General features: G+C 45.0%; 7 non-coding genes across 7 annotated transcripts; 2 read left to right on the top strand and 5 right to left on the bottom strand.

Moving 5' to 3' along the window:
- Positions 1 to 891: 891 nt before the first annotated feature.
- Positions 892 to 973, bottom strand: trnas-uga (transfer RNA serine (anticodon UGA)). The gene has a single exon. It is a non-coding gene; the product is annotated as a tRNA-Ser (tRNA).
- A 533-nt stretch (positions 974 to 1,506) lies between these two features.
- On the top strand, positions 1,507 to 1,578 carry trnae-cuc (transfer RNA glutamic acid (anticodon CUC)). The gene has a single exon. It is a non-coding gene; the product is annotated as a tRNA-Glu (tRNA).
- Positions 1,579 to 2,062: 484 nt separating this feature from the next.
- On the bottom strand, positions 2,063 to 2,144 carry trnas-cga (transfer RNA serine (anticodon CGA)). Its single transcript has one exon. It is a non-coding gene; the product is annotated as a tRNA-Ser (tRNA).
- A 118-nt stretch (positions 2,145 to 2,262) lies between these two features.
- Positions 2,263 to 2,334, top strand: trnae-cuc (transfer RNA glutamic acid (anticodon CUC)). Its single transcript has one exon. It is a non-coding gene; the product is annotated as a tRNA-Glu (tRNA).
- Positions 2,335 to 3,440: 1,106 nt separating this feature from the next.
- On the bottom strand, positions 3,441 to 3,522 carry trnas-uga (transfer RNA serine (anticodon UGA)). Its single transcript has one exon. It is a non-coding gene; the product is annotated as a tRNA-Ser (tRNA).
- A 1,090-nt stretch (positions 3,523 to 4,612) lies between these two features.
- trnas-cga (transfer RNA serine (anticodon CGA)) lies at positions 4,613 to 4,694 on the bottom strand. The gene has a single exon. It is a non-coding gene; the product is annotated as a tRNA-Ser (tRNA).
- A 1,286-nt stretch (positions 4,695 to 5,980) lies between these two features.
- trnas-uga (transfer RNA serine (anticodon UGA)) lies at positions 5,981 to 6,062 on the bottom strand. The gene has a single exon. It is a non-coding gene; the product is annotated as a tRNA-Ser (tRNA).
- Between the last annotated feature and the right edge of the window lie 6,269 nt (positions 6,063 to 12,331).

Genomic DNA, 12,331 nt, shown 5'->3' with positions numbered 1-12,331 from the left:
CCTCCAAGTCATGGGAAATGATTTAGACGGCCTACTTGGACAATGCATTGGCTAGGAATCCCACAGAGGGGTCGTGGGCTATGCAAGCAGCTCTGCACCCATATATACCCCCGACACTTTGAAGCTACGTCTTCAAATGTCAACTCCTTCCAGAGACATTACTGCATTTACTGGCGTCCTCGTGGCTTGGAGTGTTTACATTTCTCCCACATCTGCATCCACAAAGCCATATTGTTATTGTTCATCCCCAAACTCTGCCATTTGACCCCATACTTTCAGACCATGCGCTACGTGAATGCCTGTGTGTAACACCTCCCCTTAGGAAGAAAATCCCACCTTCCACTTGAACAATGGGAAAAAAGGGTCAAAGTTAAGGCTTACGTAGTAACAGGATGTGAACCTGCGCTGGTAATCTCCAGTGCACGTCGAGTCTATGGGGTTGAGCACGGGGACGAAACTGCATCCAACGGGAACATAGGATGCTGTCCCGGAACAGTTGGACGTTTACATATGAAGCCTCTAAGCGGGGATGACGTCAAGCACCCTCAAAGACAGTCCACATGTGAACTCTTGGCCGAAAGAACGCGCCAAGTTTTTTACATGGCATCAGTCAAAAGAGACTGCGACATAAGGAGCAGGTCAACCGCTCGTTTGGATCACAACAGGAGCCAAAATTGTCATCAATCTATATTTACTTAGCTGTTGCACAGAAAACTCAAATAATACGAGATCAATAGTCACAGGCCTTGCTGCTAAAGTCCATCAGGAACATTATTTGTTTTTGCCGCTTAATTCAGCTCAGGTGCGTTGGAAATGTCTGCACGTGTTATCTCCCTGGAGAAACCCATTATCACTGGAACACTGGGAAGAAAGGGCCAAAAGGGAGGCGTACGTAGCTGACAGGATTCGAACCTGCGCGGGGAAACCCCAATGGATTTCAAGTCCATCGCCTTGACCACTCGGCCACAACTGCTCAAAGATTTGAGGTGGGCTGCTTTCCTGGGATGACTGAACTTTGACAGCGTAAATCACACATCGGCCACAATGTCAGGGAGCGTCAAGGAAGCTCCACATTAGAAATCTTGACCTAAACAGAGGGTAGACTTATTTACAGAACATGGGTCGAAACAAAAGGAGCTGTCAACCATTTTTTTTTCATTTACAGGAGGCGCAATAATTATTAGGAATTATTACTAAAGTTGCTGTTGCACTGAAAATGGAATTCAAATGAGATAACGGACTTGTTTTATAGAGAGGCCAATGAATTTGACAACAATATTTAACCTTTCAAAAGTGCAATCGTTGTATTATACATTTTGTGAATACCAAAGTTGGACCTGAGACCCCCTATACTGTAGCGGCTAGGAGTCTCGCTCAGGGAATGCTGACCGGCAGCAAGCCTCTGCTGCTTTCCAATGCGAAATAACGAGGTGTAAGGACCAAATTTGTGGGAGCCTGACTACTGGGTTATATAGTTTTCATTCTCGCTCCTTCCCTTCTTGACTCTCCCTGATGGTCTAGTGGCTAGGATTCGGCGCTCTCACCGCCGCGGCCCGGGTTCGATTCCCGGTCAGGGAATTAGATCACATTGAAGCTCTCCAATAACAATCTCCTGCAACTGTTTCCTTGTGCTTTTAGATCTCCATCACATCATTCCACACTTTGACACATTTCAGTTGGGCTGATAAGTACAAATTCTATATGAACTGAAGATGAATAAATACACCTCTCTCAATGTTGAAAGATGTATAGAAGGGGGCCCGATTTTGTTGCTCCCCATCACATTTTAAAGAACAACGTACAGTTGCCAATGTAGCAGCTGGTATAAAAACGGAGGATCCCAACTTGCATACAGACCCGGCTGATGGATTGACAGTTTTGATGGGTTTTGCTGTAATTCATTGACTAAACCTCCAAGTCATGGGAAATGATTTAGAAGGCCTACTTGGACAATGCATTGGCTAGGAATTCAGGAGCGTTGGGAATGTCTGCATGCGTTATCTCCCTGGAGAAACCCATTATCACTGGAACACTGGGAAGAAAGGGCCAAAAGGGAGGGATACGTAGCTGGCAGGATTCGAACCTGCGCGGAGAAACCCCAATGGATTTCGAGTCCATCGCCTCGACCACTCGGCCACAACTACTCAAAGACTCAAGCCGGCTGCTTTCCAATGCGAAATAACGAGGTGTAACGACCAAACTTGTGGGAGCCTGACTACTGGGTTATATTGTTTTCATTCTCGTTCTTTCTCCTCTTGACTCTCCCTGATGGTCTAGTGGCTAGGATTCGGCGCTCTCACCGCCGCGGCCCGGGTTCGATTCCCGGTCAGGGAATTTGCTCATTTTGATGCTCTCCAATAACAATCTCCTGCAACTGTTTCCTCGTTCTTTTAAATTTCCTTGACATCATTCCTCACTTTGACACGCTTCAGTTGGGCTGATGAGTACAAATTCTATATGTGCTGAACATGAATAAATACACCTCTCTCCATTTTGAAACATGTGTGGAAGGGGGGCCACTTTTGTTGCTCTGTAATTCACTGGCTAAACCTCCAAGTCATGGGAAATGATTTAGACGGCCTACTTGGACAATGCATTGCCTAGGAATCCCACAGAGGGGTCGTGGGCTATGCAAGCAGCTCTGCACCCATATATACCCCAGACACTTTGAAGCTACGTCTTCAAATGTCAGCTCCTTCCAGAGACATTACTGCATTTACCGGCGTCTTCGTGGCTTGGAGTGTTTACATTTCTCCCACATCTGAATCCACAAAGCCATATTGTTATTGTTCATCCCCAAACTCTGCCATTTGACCCCATACTTTCAGACCATGCGCTACGTGAATGCCTGTGTGTAACACCTCCCCTTAGGAAGCAAATCCCACCTTCCACTTGAACAATGGGAAAAAAGGGTCAAAGTTAAGGCTTACGTAGTAACAGGATGTGAACCTGCGCTGGTATTCTCCAGTGCACGTCGAGTCTATGGGGTTGAGCACGGGGACCAAACTGCATCCAACGGGAACATAGGATGCTGTCCCGGAACAGTTGGACGTTTACATATGAAGCCTCTAAGCGGGGATGACGTCAAGCACCGTCAAAGACAGTCCACATGTGAACTCTTGGCCGAAAGAATGCGCCAAGTTTTTTACATGGCATCAGTCAAAAGAGACTGCGACATAAGGAGCAGGTCAACCGCTCGTTTGGATCACAACAGGAGCCAAAATTGTCATCAATCTATATTTACTTAGCTGTTGCACAGAAAACTCAAATAATACGAGATCAATAGTCACAGGCCTTGCTGCTAAAGTCCATCTGGAACATTATTTGTTTTTGCCGCTTAATTCAGCTCAGGTGCGTTGGAAATGTCTGCACGTGTTATCTCCCTGGAGAAACCCATTATCACTGGAACACTGGGAAGAAAGGGCCAAAAGGGAGGCGTACGTAGCTGACAGGATTCAAACCTGCGCGGGGAAACCCCAATGGATTTCAAGTCCATCGCCTTGATCACTCGGCCACAACTACTCAAAGATTGGAGGTGGGCTGCTTTCCTGGGATGACTGAACTTTGACAGCGTAAATCACACATCGGCAACAATGTCAGGGAGCGTCAAGGAAGCTCCACATTAGAAATCTTGACCTAAACAGAGGGTAGACTTATTTACAGAACATGGGTCGAAACAAAAGGAGCTGTCAACCATTTTTTTTTTCATTTACAGGAGGCGCAATAATTATTAGGAATTATTACTAAAGTTGCTGTTGCACTGAAAATGGAATTCAAATGAGATAACGGACTTGTTTTATAGAGAGGCCAATGAATTTGACAACAATATTTAACCTTTCAAAAGTGCAATCGTTGTATTATACATTTTGTGAATACCAAAGTTGAACCTGAGACCCCCTATACTGTAGCGGCTAAAAGTCTCGCTCAGGGAATGCTGACCGGCAGCAAGCCTCTGCTGCTTTCAAATGCGAAATAACGAGGTGTAACGACCAAATTTGTGGGAGCCTGACTACTGGGTTATATAGTTTTCATTCTCGCTCCTTCCCGTCTTGACTCTACCTGATGGTCTAGTGGCTAGGATTCGGCACTCTCACCGCCGCGGCCCGGGTTCGATTCCCGGTCAGGGAATTAGATCACATTGATGCTCTTCAATAACAATCTCCTGCAACTATTTCCTTGTTCTTTTAGATCTCCATCACATCATTCCACACTTTGACACACTTCAGTTGGGCTGATAAGTACAAATTTTATATGAACTGAAGATGAATAAATACACCTCTCTCAATGTTGAAAGATGTATAGAAGGGGGCCCGCTTTTGTTGCTCCCCATCACATTTTAAAGAACAACGTACAGTTGCCAATGTAGCAGCTGGTATAAAAACGGAGGATCCCAACTTGCATACAGACCCGGCTGATGGATTGACAGTTTTGAGGGGTTTTGCTGTAATTCATTGACTAAACCTCCAAGTCATGGGTAATGATTTAGAAGGCCTACTTGGACAATGCATTGGCTAGGAATTCAGGAGCGTTGGGAATGTCTGCATGCGTTATCTCCCTGAAGAAACCCATTATCACTGGAACACTGGGAAGAAAGGGCCAAAAGGGAGGGATACGTAGCTGGCAGGATTCGAACCTACGCGGGGAAACCCCAATGGATTTCGAGTCCATCGCCTTGACAACTCGGCCACAACTACTCAAAGACTCAAGCCGGGCTGCTTTCCAATGCGAAATAACGAGGTGTAACGACCAAACTTTTGGGAGCCTGACTACTGGGTTATATTATTTTCATTCTCGTTCTTTCTCCTCTTGACTCTCCCTGATGGTCTAGTGGCTAGGATTCGGCGCTCTCACCGCCGCGGCCCGGTTTCGATTCCCGGACAGGGAATTTGCTCATTTTGATGCTCTCCAATAACAATCTCCTGCAACTGTTTCCTCGTTCTTTTAGATTTCCTTGACATCATTCCTCACTTTGACACGCTTCAGTTGGGCTGATGAGTACAAATTCTATATGTGCTGAACATGAATAAATACACCTCTCTCCATTTTGAAACATGTGTGGAAGGGGGGCCACTTTTGTTGCTCTGTAATTCACTGGCTAAACCTCCAAGTCATGGGAAATGATTTAGACGGCCTACTTGGACAATGCATTGCCTAGGAATCCCACAGAGGGGTCGTGGGCTATGCAAGCAGCTCTGCACCCATATATACCCCCGACACTTTGAAGCAACGTCTTCAAATGTCAGCTCCTTCCAGAGACATTACTGCATTTACCGACGTCCTCGTGGCTTGGAGTGTTTACATTTCTCCCACATCTGAATCCACAAAGCCATATTGTTATTGTTCATCCCCAAACTCTGCCATTTGACCCCATACTTTCAGACCATGCGCTACGTGAATGCCTGTGTGTAACACCTCCCCTTAGGAAGCAAATCCCACCTTCCACTTGAACAATGGGAAAAAAGGGTCAAAGTTAAGGCTTACGTAGTAACAGGATGTGAACCTGCGCTGGTAATCTCCAGTGCACGTCGAGTCTATGGGGTTGAGCACGGGGACGAAACTGCATCCAACGGGAACATAGGAAGCTGTCCTGGAACAGTTGGACTTTGACATATGAAGCCTCTAAGCGGGGATGACGTCAAGCACCGTCAAAGACAGTCCACATGTGAACTCTTGGCCGAAAGAATGTGAAAAGTTTTTTACATGGCATCAGTCAAAAGAGATTGCGACATAAGGAGCAGGTCAACCGCTCGTTTGGATCACAACAGGAGCCAAAATTGTCATCAATCTATATTTACTTAGCTGTTGCATAGAAAACTCAAATAATACGAGATCAATAGTCACAGGCCAGGCCTAAAGTCCATCAGGAACATTATTTGTTTTTGCCGCTTAATTCAGCTCAGGTGCGTTGGAAATGTCTGCACGTGTTATCTCCCTGGAGAAACCCATTATCCCTGGAACACTGGGAAGAAAGGGAGGCATACGTAGCTGACAGGATTCGAACCTGCGCGGGGAAACCCCAATAGATTTCAAGTCCATCGCCTTGACCACTCGGCCACAACTACTCAAAGATTGGAGGTGGGCTGCTTTCCTGGGATGACTGAACTTTGACAGCGTAAATCACACATCGGCCACAATGTCAGGGAGCGTCAAGGAAGCTCCACATTAGAAATCTTGGCGTAAACAGAGGGTAGACTTATTTACAGAACATGGGTCGAAACAAAAGGAGCTGTCAACCATTTTTTTTTCATTTACAGGAGGCGCAATAATTATTAGGAATTATTACTAAAGTTGCTGTTGCACTGAAAATGGAATTCAAATGAGATAACGGACTTGTTTTATAGAGAGGCCAATGAATTTGACAACAATATTTAACCTTTCAAAAGTGCAATCGTTGTATTATACATTTTGTGAATACCAAAGTTGGACCTGAGACCCCCTATACTGTAGCGGCTAGGAGTCTCGCTCAGGGAATGCTGACCGGCAGCAAGCCTCTGCTGCTTTCCAATGCGAAATAACGAGGTGTAAGGACCAAATTTGTGGGAGGCTGCCTACTGGGTTATATAGTTTTCATTCTCGCTCCTTCCCGTCTTGACTCTCCCTGTTGGTCTAGTGGCTAGGATTCGGAGCTCTCACCGCCGTGGCCCAGGTTCGATTCCCGGTCAGGGAATTAGATCGCATTGATGCTCTCCAATAACAATCTCCTGCAACTGTTTCCTTGTGCTTTATTGAGGCTCTTTGTGGCAGCAGCACCTGTTTGCTGTTTTTGGTTCCCAAACCTGGTTGCAGACAGAGGTGTGGTTTCTCTCTAGAGCGAGCAGTGACGACCCGCGCATGAGCCTGTTTTGGCGGGCTTTTTCAGTTTGCTTGTGTTTTTTGTCGTAATTTAACTAAATAGTATAGAGATTTCGATTTCGTTTATGTTACTAATCCCCCCGGTGGATTTGCTCCGTTCGGGGGCGCTTTCATTTTGCCTTTTTCTTTTTTATTTTATTTTGGTTTTGTTTTTTTGCCGAGTGTTACTCGATTCGCCAAGCTACGTAAAATGGAGAATGGCGGAGAAAGACGAGGTAAATTGACGGAGGACGCTGTGAAAATTGTGGCTCCTACCATGAGATGTCGGGGAGAAACGGCAATGCCAGCCGAAATAGAGAACGGAGCGGGAGGAAGCAAACGCCAGGCCGTGGAGCAGGGAGAGAAGAGAAATGGCGGGCAAGTTCCGGGCTTGTCAATGCAGAGGATTACTTCAGCAAAGAGGACGGGGAAAGGAGTGGATTTGGTCGGAGAGCAGCGGCAGAATAGGTTGGAGATTGATGGCATTTGTGTGGATGGAAAACATCAGGAGGAACGGGCGAGGATGCAGACGGAGATGAGCGGAAGACGGGAGACAATGAGAGAAAAAAAGGTACCAAAAAGATTTGACTGTATTGGCAGAGGTGGTTGGTGAAGAGAAGGTGAAAACGATGGAACTGTTACGAGCAATACGTGATGTGTGTGGAGGCATAGTTGCGCTGCGTGAGACCGGATCGAATAAATATGAGGTGACGGTAAAAAGTGAAGCTGGAAAGAAAAGGCTACTGGATGGATTTAAAGTTGGTAAAGCGGTGGTAATGGTAAAGACATTAGCAATTGATGAACTGGTGGTGTCTCTTTTGAATTTGCCGGCGTATATAACGGACGAGGAAATTATGGAAAAACTGGACGTGTGGGGAGTGAGAGCGATCTCGCCTATTAAAAGGAGGATGTGGCCCGGGACTGATGTGGCGGACGGTACAAGATATATGAAGGTAAAGTTTAATGAAACTGTGCAGTCACTGCCCTACTCAGCGAAATTCATCACAGCTAATGGTCCGGAGTATTTTAGAGTAATTCACCATAATCAAGTGAAAGTTTGTCGGATGTGCTTACAGCCGGGACACATCGTGAGGGACTGTCCGGATTTCACCTGTTTTAAATGTAATAAACAGGGACATTATGCACGTGAGTGTGATGCCAGGATGCACAGATGTATGGAATGTCATAGCTCCACAGAGGAATGTCAATGTAAAAATATAGATGAAGGGAATGGGGAGGGTAGCAGGGAATCCATCTCCGAGGATGACAGGAGTGAGGTTAGACCTGTAGAGGAGCCAGAGCTGAATATGGGCAGCGAGAGTGAACAGGAGGATGAGGTGGTGTTGGAGACGCAGGGCAGTGACCTGCCTGTGCGGGAGGAACATGGGAGTGAAAGAGAGGATGTGTTGGGATCTAGTATGGATCAAGTGCTGGCAGAGTGGAGCGGGGATAGGGCGGGTCACCCTGAAGGGGGTTGGCTGAGCCCATCTTGGCTCGCTTCACAGAAGGTCCCCTCTCATAATGGAATACCACCCGCCCCTAGAGAGGAAGACTCGGATGCTGCCCTGCTGGCTCCCCAGGCTGACAGTATAGAGTCAGATTCGGAGATGGATGTTCAGCAGATAAAGCAGGTTAGAAAACGTCCACAGCAAGAGAAATCAGGGAGGAGTGAGGGAGGGAATAGAGGCAAAGGGAAAAAACAGCTTAGGAAATGACCTTTTTAATCGGTGTTTACTTGATAATGCTGCTTCAATCGCAAAATTTAAACGGGTTAACAAATATTGGGAAAATAGAGCAACTCTGTGGAGAAATGGCATGCGACATCTTGTGTGTCCAGGAATGTAGGTGGTCCATGGACAAAATAGACACTATAAAATCTTTTTGGAGAGGGGAGCTCTTTTACTCCCTCTCCTCTGACAAAACTGCTGGAGTGGCAATTTTTGTAAAGCCGGGTGTGTGTGAGAGTATTGTGGAGATTTTTAAGGATGGACAGGGTAGACTAATTGTTATTGATATAATACATTATAATAAAAAATATAGAATTCTGAATTTGTACGGTCCGAACAGTGAACCTGAAAGGAGAGGTTTCTTTGTTTTAACACTTCCCTCCTTGAAGATCAAGTTTTTAAAGATAAAATGAAGTCTTTTCTCTCTGCTCTATGTGATGAGAGTGATTATGTCGTGGATATCATTGAGTGGTGGGAGCGCACCAAATTTAAAATTAAAAAGCGTTGTATCGCTCTGAGCAGAGAGAAGAGGCTGAGGGAAAAGACAGAGGAGGCTGAGCTGAGACATCATCTAAAAGAGGAGCTTGAGCTTATTGAGGCTGAGTGTGACCGTCCCTTGGATGTCTATCTTGGATTGAGGGAGCAGCTGAGACGGTTAGATGAGAGAAAATGCAGAGGCGCAATGATCCGCAGTAAAGCACAACACATGTTGAAAGGGGAACGCTGTACTGCTTTTTTTCTAGGTTTGGAAAAAAGGAAACAGGCAAAAACATACATACCAGAAATAAAAGACCTTGATGGAAACACACATACTGATATAGTGGATATTTTACAAGCAATACAAGACTACTACGCTAATTTGTTTAGCAAACAACATATTAAAAAAACACAAATGGACACAGTATTCGGAAAAATTGGCTGCTCCCTCAGTCACGAGGATGCGGCTCTGTGTGATGGTGACATTCAGATTGAAGAAGTGAGAGCAGCGATTGGAAACCTTAATACATCTAAAAGCCCGGGTGTGGATGGTCTCTCAGCTGAGTTTTACCAACATTTCAGCAACATACTGGCCCCCGTCCTCTGCAGGCTATACTCTGCCATGCAGGAGGAGAACAGGTGCGCGGAGTCTTTTTTAAGGGGTGTGATCACTCTAGTTTATAAAAACAAAGGCGCCAGAGATGACCTGGCAAATTATAGGCCAATTAGTCTGCTCAATACTGACTATAAGATCCTCGCTAAGGTGCTAGGGTTCAGGCTTAAGGGAGTGATTGGCTCGATAGTTGGGCCTACCCAGACTTACAGCATTCCGGGGAGGGATATCGCTGACTGCATTTTGTCAACAAAATTCTCATTGGAGAATTTAATGGCTACAGGAGGTATATACCTTAATGTAGATCTAGAGAAGGCATTTGACAGAGTGAGTCACGATTTTCTCTTCGAGTGTCTGGGGGTTTTTGGGTTCGGCCCAACTTTTCGAGGGTGGATGAAGTTACTGTACAGCCGAGCTACTAGTGTCGTGAAGTGCAATGGCTTCGTGACAGATCCCGTCCCCTTAGAAAGATCAGTGAGACAGGGGTGCCCCCTATCAGCTATGCTCTATGCAATAGTGGCAGAACCTCTAGCACAGTCAATTATATCTGACTCTCAAATAATTGGGATCACATCGCCCAGAGGAACTGATTTCAAAATAGCACAATATGCGGATGATATTAACATCATGGTCAGGGATGGGGATAGTTTGCGAAGGGTTTTGCAACATCTAGATGCATATGAGCAAGCTGCGGGAGCACGGGTAAACAAGGACAAATCGAGTTTGATCCTGGGGCCTGGTACTGTTCTTGGGGAGGAAGGCCAGCATTTTAAAAGGGGCGGGCCTGAGGTTAAAGTACTTGGTGTATATTTGGGCTCACAACCAGAAGACAGCAGTCGTAGATCCTGGGAAGAGCAGGTTGCGGGGTGTAGATCAAGGCTCGCACTGTGGAGAATGAGGGGATTAGGTTTAAAAGGGAAAATCACTGTAATAAATGCAGTAATTGTGCCGAGACTTGTCTACACCATGCAGGTTTGTCACCTGCCGAGTGATGTACTGGTACGCCTGAGCAGCGCTATTGAGGATTTTCTATGGAAGGGGAGAGCAATGAAAATTGCACATAAGACACTGGTCGGGCCGTACAAAAAGGGGGGACTCAAACTGTGTAATTTAAAAGCAAAATTGAAGTCATTAAGAATAAAACTGTTTAAGAAAATGCTGAGCCAGAAAACTAAAAACATATGGGAGGATTATTTGTATGATGATGTACTGAAAAGAGGTATGTGCGGCTTTTACAATCTATGTAGCGTCACACTCGGCCGGCCTATTGTGGGAACATGTCCACTCTTCCAGGAGGCGGCTGAGGCATGGGTGGAAATCCTGCCCCAGTTGGAGTGTGTAATTACATCAAAACAAAGTGTGTTAAACCAGCCCATCTTTGGGAACCCCTGCCTCAGCGGCCGAGAGGGATGTAAGGCCGGTCGGGGCATCTTGACTGAGGCGCTACATCAGATTAAAGATGTTTTAGACCAGACAGGGGCTCCTAGCCCTCTTGTTGGAATTTAGTAAAATTAGGATGAAAGGGTTTAATATAAAAAAGGCTAGAGTTGTGCGATTTTGTGATGATTTATTAGAGCGAATGCCGCAAGAGTGGAAAGAGTGGTTGTCGGAAGTGAATGAGGATCGGGTGGAGGACGACGAGCTGGATTTTGCTCTGACCTGTGACGTCAAAAACAGAAAACTGCAAGATTTACAATCAAAATTTTGGTATAGGGTTTTAATTAACAAAATATTCCAAGAACCTACAGCAAACACTGCATGGTCTCATCTCTTTCTTACCCGTCCCGTCTCTGAAATTTGGTCAAATCTACACAGTAAGTGGCTTCCCCCTGCAATAGCAAACTCAAACTTCCTGCTGCGTCACAGAAGGGTGCTGGGTTCTGTCGTCCTTCACCAGATAAGTAAAAGCACGTATGCGAGAACCTGTCCGGTCTGTAGGATGGAAGATGAAGATTTTAACCACTTTATGCTATACTGTACAGTCACACGGGATTTCAGGGACTGGGTTAAAACGTTGTTAATCAATAAGTGTAAACTGCCTAAGTTAGAAAGGGAAGCATGGGACTGGGTGTGGTGCTTTGGGAAACAAAAAGGTGATAAAAGATGTAATGTTGGTTTAATCAATTTTTTTATTGAGTGTAGCACGTCATGTGTTGTATGTTGGTAGAAATTATGCTTTGTATGGGGGGAAAAGGACAAACAGGGTGGTTTTTTTTCAAAATATGGTGACACATTACATGAGAATTCTGTTTTCAGTGGATGAGGATGAGTTTATAGCTAGGTGGGGGGCAAGGAATGATTTATGTGAGCTGGATGGGGAGGGTAGATTGCACTTCGATTTTGGGTGAATTTATTTAACCTTGTAGTATATGGGTGTATATATTTAAGAATGTATGTGTGTATGTAGGTGTATGTATATATGTATATATATGTGTTTATGTATATATATGTATGTATACATGTATATATGTGCATACAAATATGTGGAAAAAAAGGGGAAGAGGCTTGCTTTGCTTTAATTTGTTTGATTTACTGTAAAAAAGACGAATGATTTACTCTTTTTCTTTATGTTTCTCTGTATATAGTTAATTTTTATTTTGTAAAGTGTATTTTTGATAATAAAAAGATAAAAAAATAAAATAAAAAAAAAAAAAAACGCCGCGGCCCGGGTTCGATTCCAGGT

Source organism: Channa argus, chromosome 21 (assembly GCF_033026475.1).
Source record: "Channa argus isolate prfri chromosome 21, Channa argus male v1.0, whole genome shotgun sequence".
Classification (NCBI taxonomy): domain Eukaryota; kingdom Metazoa; phylum Chordata; class Actinopteri; order Anabantiformes; family Channidae; genus Channa; species Channa argus.
Note: the sequence above shows the minus strand (reverse complement) of the source record. Positions and strands in the feature narration are given on the sequence as shown.